A 19,999-nucleotide genomic window follows, 5' to 3' on the forward strand; every position below is an offset into this window, starting at 1 on the left:
TAACGTTTATGGATTAAATTATTATTTTATTTTATTACTAGGTGCAAGTCCGTAGTTGAAATGCATTCCCGTTCTAGGAAGTGTTGTGTGCTCGGATGCACAGATAGCGATCCTTACGAAATGAGTAGAAAACTTTAAAAATCCTAAACTGGTTGATTAAACATGAAGCAGATTTATTATAGTTACCACGTGAGACATTTTTTGGTACATTTAAACCTTCCTTTAAGTACTTATGAACAATTTAGTGATGATGAAAATAATACCACGAGCCCAGAACATGTACAAATGGAAGTGGATCAAAATCAAAATTATGTAGAAGGTAAATTGAAGGAGTCAGTCACATTTCTGTTCATAATTGTTACCATTAATTTCAAAAGCGTCTTACTACATTTGTAGTGCCTATTTCCATCATTCCAGGCCCACAACCAGGCTGTTCTAAGCAAGTAAAGTAAACCCACAAATTGAGACTGATTTTATAGAGACAAGGCAATATCTCGTGTCCCAAACTCTTAACAAAATTGTTTTAATATACTGTCAGTAGGTCATTTGGCTATATCTTAAATTACTCGGCGATTTTACTATGTCGATAAACTAATAAATAAAAAAATGCTTATAGATATGTCAAACTGAGGTATACTGAGTATACCACAGTTTGACATATTGTACCATAATATGTTAATCATTATCAATTTATCAACTAATAATTATGGGGCTTAAACGAATGTGGTGATTGTTTCACCGATTTGAATTAGCACTTCATAATAAACGTTTATTATAGACGCAGATCTTGAAGCCGTCTATTACGAATTTACTAAAACAAAGTTCTCTGCAGCAATATTAACACCCTTGGTACATTAGAAATGATGTTATCCACAAAGATCTACGGATATCAAGGGTCAACGGAGAAATTAAAAGATTTACGAAAAGACGTCCACATTGGAAATTAACATACAGTGGACTTGGATCCGGAGGTTGGAGAGACAAAATACCATCTGAACTAACATAGTTATTCGTTAAAACTGCGCCATGCTTTAAAACTATGTGGAATGCACTACTGGAAGTACGTCCATCAAATGTCAATTCAGTTTAGGTCTTTTATTTGGGCTATAAAAACAATATAAAGGAAAAATGTCTAGATACTTATAGTTAGGATCCAGTTGTAATATGCGTGCCATGTGATTTTAATTATTTAATCACTCAAACCAAAAAAACAATAATTAAAGCTATTAATAACAGTATGACAGATAGCTAATGATATACCAGTTAAAAATATAATTGTAAACATTTTATCTATACTGAATGTAAAATTAATAAACTCATCGTTAATACTAAGGGGAGATAATAGTTACGTTATCACGGTATCAAGACTGTATTATACTTCATATATTTCCGGAATATATATTTTTCCTGTAAAATCAAAACATACATGATAGCAGTTAATCCGATAAAAAATGAATAAAAATAATAGAACGGTTAAAGCAGATTTATAATAAAAATATATTATATATAACCAAATAAAACTATGTTATTATTTATTATATATTTGGGACGTTGATGTGCTTTTATAAAATTTTAAAGTTTGAATTGGTCATTCTACGACTTCCATCATTCTATTTCCAAAAAATTGCTATAGACGGAAGTCTGTTTTCGATTCTGTTTGTGTTCGGCCAGAAATTGAAATAGGTGTGTTTCGTCTAATTCAATATTTGCGCGTGAAGGTCATCGGAATTTACCGACCACCGAAACAAGTACAACATATATAATTCAGTCATGTATAAATCTCAAATGATAGATCCAATAATTCAAGTTATATAACATCCTATTTTTATCCGTAATTAAATATTTAAAATAAACTGCTACTACGAATGGAAATCTCAATTCTGAATTTAACAAAAGCTAATTAAATAAAAAAGCAATTAATTTATTTAAACTGTATATTTCCAGTGCATATCTTATCTAATTTGAACTAATTTAATATAGATTTTTAACATAACATACAGACAACAATATCCAAAGAAATATATCACCAATAATTCATCTAATTTAAGAACAGACTTATATAATGTTGAAAATAATGTGTTTGAGTTTAGCATTGAAAGAAACAACCAGTTTTGAACAGAATCTCTGAAAATCTACGTTAAAACCCTTATATCCTATCACTTATCCGTTGTATTCCCTGGACATGATTCATTCAAGTTAGGACTTGTTTTGTTGTTCAAGTTGCAGAAATTAATAACTTATCCGAGCAACAATTCATGTATATCAAATCAAAAAGTTCTTTCGTTTTTTGACAATAAAGGCATATAATTGAACTTCTAATAATCAATTATTATTCCGAGTTAATAGTTAATAATAATAATAAGAATAAAGACTGCTAACGACGTTGCATTACACAAAATATAAAAATAAATATGTTAAATTATTGTAATTTTAAGTATTTTTACCACTACGAAAAAAACAAAATTTACAAAACCTGCTATCAAAATAATCGGTTTTTTATTAAAATAGTTTTAATCATCATTTGCATAAAATTATAAAAAAAGGAGTAATAAAGCTAATTTTTTGTATTACAAGCATCTTGAAAATAATCAACTAAATATTAATATTAAAAACTCATCTAATAATATTCTGTTCTATATGAATGTCTGTACTGGACGTTAAAAAAAATGTTATTTATGCGTTACGGGTAAATCATATTAAATATATAATACAAATTAAATAAACATAATAATTATCAGTACTTACGCCGAATAAACCATTTTGTATCACAATTGTTACGTTGAGTATCCATAACACACTCATATATATTTGAAACACCTCCTATATTATAGATTCTCTTAATAATATATCACAATTACAAAGAACTGAAACAATTTAACTTTTCATAGCGACGATAACTTTATTTTGTCAAAATTAATATGACGTTTGATGCTGAAATGTTTCCAGGGCACACTGACTTATTAATTTCAACATCGACAAACTTCAACAAGAAGTGAAAATCGACCATAAAAGCAAGAGAATACTGAAATGATACCTGAATATTTTACATAATCATATTATCGATTAATTTTATCTAATATAGTAATAGAGCTTAATATTTGTAGACTAAATATTTACGAATTAAATTATTTTCAGTTTTCTATTTATGCATATTCAACAATTGAACTGTCAAATAAATGTATAGTAATATAATAATAGAAGTAATTTGAACACATAATATAAATTTGAACAAATGTAATGATAAATATTATAAGTATATTGATTAAATATTATAATTGTATTGAAATTAATTAAATATAGTTTCACTGCCGAGGATTTTCATAATTTCGACATCGAACAAGAAATGTCATGGAAAATATTTACATTTTATTGTCAATTAGTTTTATATAAATATAAACCTGAATTGTACATCACTAAAATTCACAAATTCATACTTAATATAAGACATAGCACAAACTATTTCCGAAACGGGCAAGCAACAATTTTTATTTTTCGAAAAACTATTAAAGGGAAACATATTCCTTGGAGTGGTAAGAAATAAATGTGTTTATGATATCGAAATAATTAAGCAACTTGGCAACAAATTTACCAAAATAAAACTTATTGATATTAAAAATATGTTAAATATTAAAAAGTGTAATAATGAAAACAATCAACTATTATATTACTTTAATTAAATGTAAATAGTGTTAGTTACAACAAAGGTATATTTATTCAAATATCAAAAATTAGGCATCATTTTATTTAACACTTTATAAGTTATTTGTTTCATCCTACATTGATTTTTTTAGTTTCTATAATGGAATATTAAAATGTAGCTAAAAATAATTAAGAAAACACTTAATCATAAATATATTTAGTAATAATAATTGTTTTAAACTGTTTTTATTAATAATAAATTTATGTTTTCAATATTACGTAAAAAATATTTTCAATAAATTACAATTTATTTGAGTCGCAATATAATTCAATATTCAGTATATAAATAAATGAAATAAAAACCGATATATCGTTAAGTTAAATATATGTTAATACTGAAAATAGATAACTTTTATACTAAATTAATTAAAATACCTGAAACTATATAAATTTAAATAAAAAATCAGTGTTAAGATTGAATTAAGGAACTATGTAAATCCTGTTCAGAAATCTTATTAAAAAGATTATTAAAGTAAAAAATAACATTGTTTTCAGATTTTATAATCATCTAAACGAACTGATACATAATGGCGATAATATAATGTGTCATAAAAATAATACAAACCTTATATTACGAACAAAAAGCATTAAATCCTATTGCATGTGTGTACATATAAAATAAAACTTATTAAAAAAGTAAAAAATAACTGGCACTAAACCGGCATCAAAGTCGCAAAACAATATCGAAATAACCTAAATCATGCGTTTCGGCGCGAACAAGCGTCGACGGTTACAGATGCTTCCGCGACGCCGGTGTGGCAACAACTGACTCACAGCGTACAAGCGGTATAAGGCACACGGCTACGCGGCCCCACCCGTCAAGACGGTTCCTGGAGTAGGCGCCCGCACCCGCCTCTACCGGGTACGACCACTCACTAGCATTGTAACTACTCTTCGATAGGATTTATCAAAATTAGCGAATACGATATATTATAACCAATCTTTATATATAATAGTGGTCGAAATACCAGCATACTTTGTTAAATTAGTTATGTTATTACGATAGTTAACTATTCAAAATCAGAGTGAGCTCACGTTAGTTGTTTATAGTATTGCTTGTCGCATTTTGTAAAACCGTTTTAAAAACAGACATTTTCGTTTTCAAAAAATTCTTTCAAATAATAGTTATAGAAACTACAGGTTAAGAAGCAACAAACGTTGTTTTAAGGCTTTACTTCTATTGATAAATTTCAAATCGCTTCACATTAATACTCTGATTTAAAATGCCGATTGCTGCGGGTTTTATCAGTCACTAAAATACCTTAAAAAATTAAAAATATAATCTTGGATTCAACGAAAAGAAACCGTCCTAATACGAAGCGGGTGACGAATCAAGCTCAATTTGATCTGTATCAGAGAACAAATATATGAAATGTATAAAACAGTGAGTAATTTTTTCATTATAAAGATAATTTTATACAATTATTTCAGAAATTGTCAGCCTGGAAAGTATCGATAGAAAGCTTATAGATATGCAGCTCTTTGAGGCATTCAGAATATCCGTTATACACTCTTGGGTAATATAGGATTTAAATAGCTTAAAAATAACTCAAAGAGAGGTCCAGACAATGCTTATGAATGAAAAAGAATACAATTTTCAAAAGCATATAATAGCAAGTGCGTAGATATGTGTGTAATTATTCAGAATATATATGAGTGTTTGGTTAAAATGTACTAGGAGAGAAAGAATACTCACTGTATTGCAGATATGGCAAATCCATTAGGGAGAATGCAGTCACTAAATCTAGTTTTATCAAGAGAGATGTATACAGCTAGTAAGATAATAAATTAAGGAGAGACAGTGATATCAATGAGGATGACTTTACAAGGAAACAAGAACAAACTGTAAAAGATAAATATATTAAATCTAATTAAAGTAAAATACAGTACTTGGATATACAATTGTTAATTAGGTTGATTAGGCATCCAGGGGATACTACATAAAAAACACTCCTAGAACTCTACCTCATAGAAGGTCTGGCAAAGAGTTCAATATAAATATAATAAAACCTAACCTCCAAAATATTATGACTGTATAATTAATTGTAGTTTAATCCGATAAAATATGCACTAGATGTATTATAATGTTAAAATAAATTATATTTAATAACATTTGATGATTCATTAGTTTATTTAGAATAAACATAGATACTACAGTCAAAATGATTTAAAGCTCGAGCTAATGCGGCAACATTGCGATGATTGGACGCCATCAATTTAGATGACGTGATTTCACTGTTTGATTGAACGGATATATACACTAAAATAATAATATAAATGTGATATGTTTAAATAGCCCACCTTAACATTATTTTAATTTACTGATTATTGTATTAAACATACTTTTTAATACTATTTTTACAGAATAAACTATTCAATTAATCAAAATATAAGGTTATTATATATATTAAAAGAACTCTAATACAGTTATTAAAAGGTCATTAGGCTTTTAAACAACTATGTTTATCAAGTAAATAACTAAAATAATGATTGATAAAAAAAATATTTTATTGTATAATATGTATAATAGTGAAATGTATAAATATTTTGAAACACTTACTAAATTACTGTGAAAAATTCATTCATTCAATCATAAACAACATGGCTTAAAATTAAATAACAGCATTTAATAATATTTTAACTTATAAATTTTCCATTTTAAAGGCAGAATAATATAGAACCGTGCTTTCCTATTAAAAATTGCTTTGACAAGCATTTTGCGACAGCGTTGCCAGATTTTAAACATTGAAATTACACGTTCCTGGTCAGTCTACGAACAACAGAAACGGCAATTAATCTACCGTATAAGAGTTGGAACTGGCAGGGCGTCAGTCAGAGCCTAAAATATTTGTTTATATAATTTGTACCGCCAATCCGACACCTATTCCTGGTTATTTGATTTAAGCTTATTTCGTTTTATTGAAATTTATTTATTTGTAGCGCATATTACACAAGTGCTCCCGTTTTGCTCCAAAAAGGGTCAAGGCCGATTAATATATAAAAGATATATTTAATTACAAAATAATTTTTGAAATACGAGATGCAAAATACTAATTAACTAATTAAAATATTTAAAATACAAAATACAGTATTTTAAATCTATTTACTTAAAACTGAAAACGCAAGCAGCACGAGGGCAGCTCTTCCCATTTTAATCTTTTCAAGTATGTTTTTGCCAGTTTAGCAACATGTGGTCGACCGTTGTCTTGCTGAAGAACAACATTGTTGTGTCTGCTAGTATTCCGGTTGTTTTTTGCGCAGTGCTCAGCTCAAATGCGCCAAATGTAGTCGGTAGCGATCCCCATGGATGGTTTCATCGAGTAATGCCTTCAAATATTTGTGTTCGGCATGAAAATCACCACTTTTAAAACGTCGAAGCCTAATATTCGCTGACCTTCAGCCGCTTTTTTCTTCAAATTGAAACAAAAAAGTAAAACTTCCCACAAATGCGATTTACTCGGTACAAATTCAGGCATCTTCAATGGATTGAAAACAATTGTTCACACTTCGACAAAATGACACATACTAAAAGCTGGAGCCTGTTAGTGAGGCTTCAATATGAAGTTGGTTATACATGTTTGATGCGATGCGATTTAATTGATATGAAATTTTTTAAATTAATTTATAGGCCCTATATTTTAGATAACGTTCAAGGATAGTAGGCATTTTGCTTTTATCTTTTAGGAAACTGACTTTATTTTTAATATTTGTTAAATATATATAGAGTTGGTCACTCTGCCTATTCACAAAAATAATAAGATCATCTTCTTTATTAATACTGCTACTCGTGTTACTTCCAGACATTATTTCATGTTTTTTTTGTAATTTTCATTTAAGACATTTTAGGGTAAATTAGATGGTTCGGTGAATGGTGGTAAAACGAAATAATAATATATATATATATATATATATATATATATATATATATATATATATATATATATATATATATATATATATATATATATATATATATATATGTATGTTCACCAATTTCTCCGTCAATAAAGACCGATTTTCATAATTCTTTTATTATTTGCAAGAAAGAGTGCACTTGCACAGGATATGTTGGGGGGAAGGGGGGAAATCGAAGGAAACGTTCAAATTTCAAAGTTTTCACATATTTTTTATCTAAAATAATCAGATATTTGTGTACAACTTTATTGCTGAGCTGATGTGATGTGATTTTTTATTATTATTTTAACTACTACCTACTGATCAGGTTGAAGTCGATGCCGAGCCCAAACAGTACAAAAATAATAATATAATTTTGTGACATATACAAAACATTAAATTACGAACAAAACAAATCTAATTTGTTGCTCGACACACACGCTCAAAGTGATTAGTTGGTAGTAGTTAAAAAAATATTGTAAATAGATAAATAAGTTTAGGTAGGTATAAGTGAAATTGTGTGTATGTAGTGGAATAAAAAATACGGGTAGTAGATAGCTTTTTGTTTATTTTTATTTAGTTATTACAACGATTATTATATACATATTTTATTTTAAAATGTTTTTTGTGTTAAAAATCTAGAGAGAAAAAAGAGAGGGAAAGTCACTCGCCAGGTAGAAAATTGATTCAAACGAGATCATCGCCCGCCCACTTTGCAGTCCTTGAAAAACTGTAATTTTCCAACGGGTTAAAATGAAGGTCGGGTAAAGAAGTTGAAGCATCGCTGAGTCAAGTATATTGAGCTAAAAGGAGACTGTTGAGAAATAAATCAACACTTTTCCAAAATTTTTGTTTTTCTTTTGTTGGCTAAGTTCTTATTGGTTCACCCCCGTATTTCAATCGATATTTTTAAAACCTTAAGAAAATACACACCTGGGCCTTTCTCCGCATAATTTTCCGAAACCGCATAAAACTCTGTTTAGTCGATTTTGAGTTTATCACGAATGGACAAATGCAGCATGGGATGTTGCTTTATAATATATAACCATAGTGATGACAATTTAATTTCAGACATTACTTTCAAACTCTCATTATGGTTTGTACTATCTACATGTTGTTCAAAAAATGCGTAAACATAAAAAAATTACATACTAATAATGGTTTCCCGGATGCTGAATAAAATATCTCTCAATGGCAACTGATTATCTTTCTTTTAATAAAAGTATTTTTTAACCTGCAAATTAAATCTTTATTCAGGAATTGTTTCATTACAAATGTGTGAATAATATTTATAGTTTGTTGTTTTGTCAGGTTAGAGGTAACCCACGAACTAAATCCATTTTACGCACTAAAATGTCCACTGAACAGTAACCTCCATCCTTAGTGGATAAATTGTCATACAATATACAAGGAGCTTGCGTGTATTTACGTAATCAGCGATATTTACTGCTGGAAATGCATTGTATCGATATAAAGAATCTCAGCTAATTATAAAGGGCATTCTCTTATGATTATTAAGTTATTTGGTGTATGGAAACGCTAATAATTTAGTTCTCAGAAATGTATTTTCGATATTCGTTGCTTTTACTACCGAAGAAATCAGTTACCGAAGCCCATGAAACACTTTTAAAAATTTATTGTCATGCTGCTTCGTGATATTCCAATTGTTGGTATAGGCTGCAATGACTTAAAAGTGGCGATTTTGATATTAGTTCGACGACAATACATCGTCATCAAACTGTATACCATTTTATTTCAATTATTTTGTATTTGAAGCAGCATAAGGAAAACTACAAAATGAACTAAAATAGCTAAGGTATTTGATAAACTCTTTTTGAAAATACTAAAACCATTTATACAAAAAAGAAATATATTCATTCATTCGTCAGTTTTATTATATGAACAAATATTCAACAATATACCAGGTAAATAGATTCACAGTTTTCGAGGATAAAAAATTAGCTCAGTTATATTCTTAGATGGACCTTCGATATAGTTTGGCATACATAAAAAATATAGTACAAAAAACAGATAGCGGATTATTATTTGGGGACATAATTATACAGATACCATAGTTATAACAGCCAAAAAAGACACATACAAAAAATAGGCTAAATGTATGAATAGTAAATTAAAAATGAACAAGGGGAAAAAACAAATATTAAACGAAATAGACAGGTTTAAATGTCTAATTTTAAATAACTATAAACACTATCAATTAATGTTATTTAAAACAACTTTTAAACTATATACAAATAATATATTCAATTCATTATTATTAAATGGCACAATAAAAATTAGAACAAGTATGATTCGTTAAATCAAACTTTTATTAACTATTAATGTGTTTAAACATGATTACAATACTATAACTAGGATTATAAGTATTCTGCAACAATATATGTAGAGAAAGTTCTCAAACATAAACTAACATATAGAAATTTGAAAATAATATCAATTTTAATTATTGTTGAAGAATAAATATTTGATTTTCAGTTATTATCTGGCTTCATCCAGAGCATATCGGATAATGGCCATATTAATTTTGTGTCAACAACCTCTTCAACGAAGGGTAACAAATCATCAACTTTAATCATTCGATATAAGTCATATTTTCCAAATTTGATTTTAAGTTTCTGAAGCTTGAATAACAATTTAAAATAGGCCATTTCCCAATTAGTGCACACTATAATTTTGTCTAACAAAAAGGGTAAATCTCCTTCAAAGTAAAACAAAGGCGTGTAAACTCATTGTCTCTCACTATAAATGGTACGTGATACTTAGCAGTTATCTGTAAAAAGCCGCATATCTCTTTAGGAAATTGTTTGTACATTTGTTTTATAAGATTGTACAAAACATATTCACAAAATTTTAAAAAACAATACAATCTTAAAAATTCAAACAACTGCATTTTGTATTCACGGCCCTCTCGAAAACTGCTTCCAAAAGAATAACCATGTGCAATGTTAATCATATTGAACAGATCTACTTCCACTTTACTCATAACACTACACTGCATATAAAATAAGTTATACACTTCAACTGAGAATCTCTTCATTCTTGAGAGCACTTTGTCGTTTAATATTCTGACACTAACATAAATATCATCAACGATAATATAAGGAATATTAGATGATTCGACGTTAATCCATCCGTAGGTATAAGTAACAGGCGTTAGCACCTCTTCCTGCACTTGCGTAGTAGTACCAGCCGGTAAATTTCTAACGTTTCCTAGAGGCGGTTCGTTAGGTACCATCTCCAATATTAGTATTTGTCCTAAATTGTTACCTCCTGTATTAGATGACATTATAACTATTTTCGAAATCACAAATGGTGTGAAAAACCCGGCAAGAAGCAAGTAATTAACGTGATGATTAAAACAATATCAAAATGGCCGATTTCTTGATACCAACCGCCTTTGTAGATAGATGGTTTGTATACTGTTGTAACTAAATATGTTTGAAATAAGCATATATAATTAATTTTATATAATATACAACATTTACAGTTAATGTTTATTTTTATGTAATTTTTTACATTTAATGGTGGACATGTTACACAGTAAAATCACAAACCGCTTAGTTGATGACACTGATCAACTAAGCAGGATATCTTCTAAGGAAATAATTAATATTTGAAAGTAGATTACTTCGACATAATCGAAGTTCGTCTATAGGAATCCAGTTGTTATGATTTCGTTTTATTTTTATTAATTTGATTGTTAATTTTTTCACTATTTCTAAATGAAACATTTATATATACCTGATAATATAAGTATCAAAATGATACAAATATCAAAATTCTTTCTTGTCTTCCAGTTTTCTTTTCAGATTTTCGATTTAGTATTATGTAAAGGTTGTTACTAACAAAGATGCTTTTTGCATGGTTTTGATAGATATTTGTACAGACCCAGCTCATTTTCCTTTGCCACTGCTTGCTTGATGCAAGAACTTGGATGTTTATTTTCCGCGTGGAAACATCAATCAATGTTACTCGTTTATCTTATTAACCAATCGTACATTAACTGAAGTTAATCAATTGATCTGTGGACACTCTACGCCCTATTATATTTTATATTTATTATTTTTTACAATGAGATCTGGTGTATTTAAGAATTTCAGCTTTCCAGCGAGTTTTGGTGGATAATATTAGCGATAGCATAATACACTTATCATCGTTAATCATCTCAATGAGCTCCGCATACATTCTTCACGATATTAATAGATAAATACCTTAGCTAAACAAAACTGAATGTCTTCCAAATTGTCTTTCTTGAAAATCATCCAAGAATTGATTTTGTCTTCCAAGTTTCTATTTTTCTATTATTTGATACTTTCGATGTTTTCTTTTAAACATGAGGGCTTTAGTCTCTATTAATATCTGTCGAGTAGGTGAACGTATGTGTTCACAGAATCACCTTATCACAGATCCAGAGAATATTCAAATATAAAAGTAATTCTGCTTCGTTTAAAATGAAATTAACTAATGAATAATTAATAAATTAATTGCGAGCTAATAATATTCAGTAATTACTTTTCTCCTTTTCTATTTTAAAGTAAGTTTCTAAGTTTTCTATTGTAAAGTACGTTAAGGAATATGTACATCTCCGTCTCTTTTATACTATCGTTAGAAAATATTAGCATAAATAAAATTAATTGCTCCAAGCAATTATATCCGTCCTTTCCTCTCCAAAAATTTATACAGGAAAAGGGTCATACATCTTCGTCTGACATCACGAATTGATAAAAACATTCGAACCGTGCATTTGAACTATAATATAATGTGCATTTGAAAATGGTAATTATTATTTTCGGTCGCTAGTTTATATAGTTTTTTGACTATCGACTATTTCGATGTCAATGTTTCTATTAAAAACTATGGGTTTATCTGGACTGATACTACAGTTTGGCGTGGGCACCAAACCACGGACCTCAGCATTAAGCGTACCGACTGGCGAATGACCAACTTTAGAAATCATCCCAGAACACATCCGGTCTTACCCAGCCTGCTTACTGGCGTGACTGGGATCATTTTCCTTATTGTTTTCTTGATTTTACACTCTTGTCTAGGACAATCACGATTTTTAAACAATCAAAAACATAAATTTGTGCATTGGAACTATAATATAATGTGCATTTAAAAATGGTAATTATTATTTTCGGTCGCTAGTTTATATAGTTTTTTGACTATCGACTATTTCGGCTGTTTTGCGATTATCGACGGTTTTGAGTCGATTGTTCCCAACGCTAATATTAAATTATATTCAATTTATTATTATTAAATGACACAATAAATTATAAAATGAATTTATTTTGTTAAATTAAACTCTTATTAATTATTAATCTGTATATTACATTAATACCTAACCACTGTAAACTAGTTTTTTGAATGTTACTAAACTGCGTTGTGAAATTTTAGAAATATAAACAAATACATAAATTCATATAAAAAAAGAAAACAATATTTATTATTGTTGGACAATACAATTTTGATATTCACTTATTTGGTTTCAACGAAGGGTAATGAATCATCAATTTTAACCATTAAGTACAAGTCATGTTTGCCTAATTGGATTTGAATATTTTGAAGTCTGAATAATAATTTAAAGTAGGACATTTTCCACTTGGTACAAACTATAATTTTGTCTTCCAAAAAGGAACAATCTCCTTCAACGTAAAACAAAGGTGCATAAAGTTCTTTGTTTCTCACTACAAATGGAATGTGACAATTAGCAGTATCTGTAAAAAGCCGCACGTATTTTTAAGAAAAGTTTGGTACATGTTCCTTGTTAAATCGTACTAAATATATTCGCAAATTTTTAAAAAATAATACAGCCCTAAAAATCATTCAACTGTATTTTATAATCACTACCCTCTAGAAATCTGCTTCCGAAAGTTTCCTCATGTGCAATGTTAATCATATTGAACAGATCTGCTTCTACTTTTTTCATTCGACTACATTTCACGTAAAACAAGTTATAAACTTCAAGCGAGAATTTCTTCACTCGCGAAAACACTTTGTCGTTTAAGATTCTGATACGAACATAAAGATCATCAACAATAATATAAGGTATATTAGACGACTCGATGTAGAGCCATCCGAGGGTTTTAGAGGCAGGCCTTGGTATCTGTTCCTTTAATGGCGTACTTGTACCGGCCGGTAAATCTGTAACATTTCCTAGATACGGTTCTTGAGTTTCGATATTCAATATCAGTAAATGTTTCACAACACTTTCTATATTTGATGGTATTATAAATGATTTTATTTTCTTTAGCCACAAATTGTAAATTATAAACTCAATAAAATACTGAAATAATTGACATAGTAGTTTATGCCAAATGTTATAAAACTATTAATTAGTTTTTTGAGTTGGTCAATCTTTTATCCCAAGGTCATTCATTATCGTTTTCTATTTTTTATTTATAGGTTATGGATACAGTTAATATATCAAAAATATTGAAACGTACTATTAATTCTATTTTATATTATTTTAACTATTTTGTTTACAAATTTTTTGGTTAAGCGGCTGAAGTAATAGTAAACCTGTATGGATCTTAAGACATGAAAATTTGTGAATTTTTAATGACACCAATTAAACTCCGTGAAACCGATAGATGTTAATATATCATAGCAGATTAATCCGCTTGCATTACAATACCTGGTCGAGGCTACTCAGGCTATGCATATATTATTCTCGATTTTTTAAAAATACATTTTAAAGTCTCCTTTTACAAACTGTGGGTTTATCTGGACTGATACTACAGTTTGGCGTGGCTATCAAACCACGGTCCTCAGCATTAAGCGTACCGACTGGCGAATGGCCAACTTTAAAAATCATCCCAGAAGACATCCGGTCTTACCCAGCCTGGTTACTGGCGTGACTGGGATCATTTTCCTTCTTGTTTTCTTGTTTTCACACTCTTGTCTAGGAAAATCACGATTTTTAAACAATCAAAACATAAATTTACGACCATGCCCCAGCGGGATTCGAACCCGCGGCTATCGCATCATTAGGAGGACCGTCATATCGCCTTTACCACTACCCCACCAAGCTGGTGGTGCCCGATATTAATCCATGGGTGTCTTAATTAGCCTGTACTGAACGTCTACCACAAATGACCTTTCCCTTCTAAGTTTCTATTTTTTTATTTATGTATTTTAATGTTTTTGTTTATTAGGTCCTTACATGTATTCTGATCATTTTTCTTCTTAAAAAAGACATATGAGAAAAAATAGTATATTATCGATTAAGCAATGCGTGTTTGGTCATCTTTCTGGTCACATGGCGATACTAACATCGTCTAAAGAACGATGTCAATTTCAATTAAATCATCGATCAATTTTCGCACTTCCTCAAAATTTTTAAAAATTATACTATGTTAGGAAGTATGCCTATATATTAAGTGTATTTATATTTTCTATAACGGGATATTATTGCGTATGGTATTAAAAAAATTCAAAAATGTTAAAAAAAACAGCCATAACCATATGTTTACTAATGATGGATTTTTTTTGTTTCGGAATACTACAAGAAGTTTCCAAATACCGGATCGTCCACAGGTTGTAAAATATATTATTGTAATAATGAACTAATTCAATTTAGTAATGAGTTAATACTTATTAATTATTATTAAAATATCATATAAATTATAATTATAATTTTTTTTATTTGACCTACTTGGAGAAACAGAAACTCCCATAATATCTTCATATTTATTTTTACGAACTCTCTCTATAGAACTCTTTAGATTATTAGTTTGTAGCTCTGGAAATAATATTTCACTTCATAATTATATGGAAATTTATTTTGTTTTCAATATAATAAATTTTAACTGCTTGGAGGTAATAATATAATTTAATTAATACTTTATTTAATAGGTAAAAACAATGAAATTGTATAAAATTTAAAATTATTAATTATATTTTCAGTTAATTTATTTGTTAGTTATTATATTTATAATCCTGAGATGTCACAAAAACACATAAATATCGATATAGAAAACAATTACACATATATGGGATGCATCGAGACTTATAATTAGTCCAAGTACCCCATTTCATTAAATTCAGCTGTAAATAGCTACCAGAAAAAATCTTAATAATTTTAATAGAATATCAAATTCCGTGCTTATTGATTATTATTAAGAAAAACCTTCAAAATGATATTTATCCCTGAGTTATTAAAACAAATGGAAAATGTTGAAATATCATCACAAGTTTGAAGTGTATAAGAATGAAAGCAGTCGATTTTAAAATAATTCATTGAAAAAATGATTAAATGGCATAATATGTGTATACAACAAGCCATTCTGAGTTTGTTCTAATGTATACAATCTATAGATATATTAAACACTTCACTAACTCAATTTTAACCTAGATGTTGATATAACTATTTCTTTGGTATTCGCTTCGGCCCAGGCTATCCGGAGATCTGTTCTTTTTTTGTAAGACGGGTAGATGTGTTTTACCCTCAGTGCCGCAATGTATCGCCGTTCAGCCAGTCCCCTCTTCTTTTCGATAAATAACATAATATTTTCAAGTAAATAAATAGTTTTTGTTTGCTAAATAATTTCGTTACGACTTTAAGCCATATACCAAAATTGTAATGACACAGAGATCAGCATATACAGAAAACACGATTTCGGTAAAGATTTCCGATCAACTTATAATTTATTTATTTATATTAAAGTTAATAGAGCATATAAATTACATATAGAACTAATACTGATTTAAAAACAACAATCTTATAATAATTTGACAGTTGCCATGGTATCATAAAACATCTTTTCCATAGATTACTTTGTACTCTTTGTGGTAAGATGGCGAAAAATATTCACCGATGTTCTGTTTCGAAAGAACCTGCTGGCAGCTGAAAGACAAGTTCGTGAAGGCCACCAAATCGGAGTTAACTTATTTGCGCTTTTTGTTTAGACTTCAGGGTCTAGAGAAAGAAGATATTTAACTAAATTCTTGTGATTTAGTGAATATTGTGGATGTTAGCCAATACTTTGATCATCAAGAAAGCTTCGTTCCCAAATGGCCCGTTGCAGATTGCACTTGGATAAGTGTAGGCAGTCCAATGAATGGAAATGTTAAGTAGAAGATGAATTTTTAGTCAGTAACATTCCAAATATTGTTATAAGTTTTACAGGCTGTTAAATTAGTATTAAGTTCACTAATATTTTTCTTATAAGAAATTAAACACGTTTTTGTTTATTATGTGAAATTTGTTTTTTCATCAATAAACGTACCATATTAATTACTACTTAATATTGTTGAACAAATTATAGTGGTCCATAAAACTGCTCGTATGAATGTCCATATAGCCTTATGTTTCTCTGAGGTTACGTTTAGATTTGAAGTTAGATTTAATTATTCGGTTTTTTTTTTCATTTACAGAGTTGAAATATCAACTATGATGTTTAATTTATCATTAAGTGAGATAGTTAGAGTTAGAGGTGCTTTTGAAGAAGTTGTGAATTTTTGCAAGTTATAACACCTCAAGTAGATGACTCATTTGATAACAGCTGTTGGTAAGTCATATCTAAAATTAACTACAGATTCGTCATCGCCACTGTCATCTACTCGTTTGAACGAGGAATATAGCTGATTACAAATTACTTACAAATATAAAACTTGAAAACAAAATCAAAATAATCGGTATTTCAAAAACATTGATGACATAAAAACAATAGCTTATTTTTGTTCATTTATACGTTTATTTTTTCTTTTATATACTGATATTTTGTTTATACTAATATAACATGACATAGAATGTAAATAGGGATAAAAAAGACAAATATCATATACAATAAGGATTATTATTAATAAAAAACGTTATAATTACAAATGGTTAATATATTTGGGCAAGTTATATTATATAAGATTAGACTATTAAATATATAAGACTATTAAAACAAATGCAAAAATTAACATATGTTTATAACGAAATATTTTAAAATTAAAAAAGCACTATATAATATAACACACAACATACACATAATATCAAATAATAAATAATCATTAACTTATAGAATTTTCTTATTCCTTCTGGAATAGTGTCCAATGGGTCCTTCAAAATATAAACTCCAGCTCCTAAAATATTCGTAATCAAATTTGTAAACATAATATAGAAGTGAATAAAATCACCTTTATAACAACAATACTAATTTAACATAACAATAACTTTATAAATATTTGACAGTTGTTATGATGTAATAAAACACCGATCCCAATGATAACTTGATATATTTACTAATATTTATATTGTCACCGTGACAGCAAAATAATTTAAATGACGTTATTACTGTCACTATAATAATTATGGTTATTTTTATATATAAGCATATAAATTAATACATTTAAATTAGTAAGGTGTCTTTTTGAATAATACACCTCTGCTTTGTTAATATTTTATCAGAAGTTATAATAATAACATAAACATAAAAAAATATTTTTATATATTTTGTTAGGGGTGATGTAAAATCAAGTTGCTGGTGATGAATTTTTGTTATTGTTTAGTTATCAACGTGACGGCAGGCGTCTCTAGAAAATAGTAAGAGATTAAATTCAAATAAAAAGTGAAAATGTTGATAAATATCGATCCAGATAATAAAACTGATATAATTAAATCGTCGCCAAATAGCCAAAGATATATTAGAATAATAAGAAATAATTGTAATGACGAACACAGTAAAAATATTGAATCAAACCGGCATGGTGTACCGGCAGCTTCAGTAAGTAATACCGATAGGTTAGCAGAACTAGATTAGCACTATCGAATCTCAACACATTCCTTACATCATAGTGAGTAATTTAAAATATGTCTCCGTTCGAATTATAAATGAGAGAATTTTCTCCACGATGAATAAATTTTCACCAGAAGTTTATCAGTGCCTTCGAGAAAATTGTTATCCCCTTAGCAAATACGAAGCTTCTTTATTTAATGTTATTATTTAAGCTTTATTAATTTTAAACATTGTGACGGTTCATTTGGGAAGCTATTATTCGTAGAAGGCAGAGATAGAAAAATATTGATGGAAGACTTTCTGCAGACGTATAATTTTCTGAAATTCTGCACCAGGATCATATTCGTTTTCATTAATAACATATATATTGACATACATGAAGATTCCTGCGGATTCCTGCAGATTAATGTAGATCATTTTGTGCCTTTCGTGGTGAGAAACGGCGAAAGCTATGTCCCGGTATTCTATTTCGAAGGCGACTGTTCGCAATTGAAAAACAAGTTCATAAAGGCAACCAAATGGGAAATGTCATACTTTCAGTTTTTATTCAGACTTCAAGATCGGAGGAAGGAATTCCTCCAACTCAATTCCTGTGATATAGTGAATATTACCGATATTAGGCCGTATTTTAATCCCTGGACCACTTTTGTTCTCATGTGGCCCATTACAGAGTGTGATGAAGACAAATGAAAACACTTAATAGAAAGAAGGCTGAAATTCTTTAGCTAGTAAGGTTAGAAATGTTATTAGGTGTTACGAGCAGTTTAACACGTATTACTAGATTTATACACATTGTTCTTATAAGGAAATAGAAATGTTATAGTATTAAATATTTTTTATTCGGAACATAATACTGACGAAACATTATAGAAAAGTTTGAAAAGCACTAGTTAGGAATCACTATTGGGTCCAGTATGACTGTGTCATTTCCCATCACATCATAATACAAATTGTCCAATTTTTGTTACCTTGTATGATGAATAAATAAATTGATATAACAAATAATATTTTAAGGTATATCAAAATAATTGAAAAATTGGGTGTAATTAATATGTAAAAATATATATGAGTTGAAATGGAATAACAAAAATAACATCTAATTTGGATTTTTTTAGTTCTTCTGTCATATAAACGATATTTATAATCGTTCTTCTAGCATCAATCATTAATGAACTTCAGTCTAGGTAAGATTTACCTCGGATACAAGTGTAAAAGTACATGTCCCAATTCAAAACACCCATATCAAAATCAAATAGTTACCGGTCGCTCTTACTCATTTCTTTGCATAACGTTTTCACGTTGTTGTTCTCAAACTTCCACTCTTTTTTAGCATAGTGATAACATATCTACAATTTGATTTATCTTCTTGTAATTCTCCCTGGCTCTACAACACAATATAGACGTTTTCAAACAATGTTTTACATATTTTTCAGATATTTTTGGGTTTATATTGGGTTGACATGAAAATATTTTACATATGTATGTACATAGTACGTACAACAATTAACGTCTCTTTTTTACTAACTAGTGTTTATCTGTTCCCCACTCCGAACCACGGTCCTCGAGATGATTCCAGAAGAAATCCGGTTTTACCCAGCTTGGTTACTGACGTGACTGATCGCACTCACAGATTTTCTTTTTCGGATTATAAACAATCA

General features: G+C 28.9%; 1 protein-coding gene and 1 pseudogene across 2 annotated transcripts in view; one reads left to right on the forward strand and one right to left on the reverse strand.

Annotated features, from left to right (window-relative positions):
- The window catches only part of LOC143205685 (eukaryotic translation elongation factor 2-like), a 36,017-nt gene extending 31,568 nt beyond the window's left edge, over positions 1-4,449 (reverse strand). The window contains exon 1 of the mRNA XM_076418781.1: positions 4,265-4,449. The gene's annotated coding sequence lies outside the window, so the exon portion shown is untranslated. The remainder of the gene's footprint in view (positions 1-4,264) is intronic.
- The window catches only part of LOC143205649 (eukaryotic translation elongation factor 2-like), a 497,146-nt pseudogene that overhangs the window by 164,038 nt on the left and 313,109 nt on the right, over positions 1-19,999 (forward strand). The window lies entirely within an intron of this gene.

The sequence above is a fragment of the Rhynchophorus ferrugineus genome, unplaced genomic scaffold (genome assembly GCF_030347505.1).
Source record: "Rhynchophorus ferrugineus isolate W39M unplaced genomic scaffold, kcgeb_rfMv2 rfM14, whole genome shotgun sequence".
NCBI lineage: Eukaryota > Metazoa > Arthropoda > Insecta > Coleoptera > Curculionidae > Rhynchophorus > Rhynchophorus ferrugineus.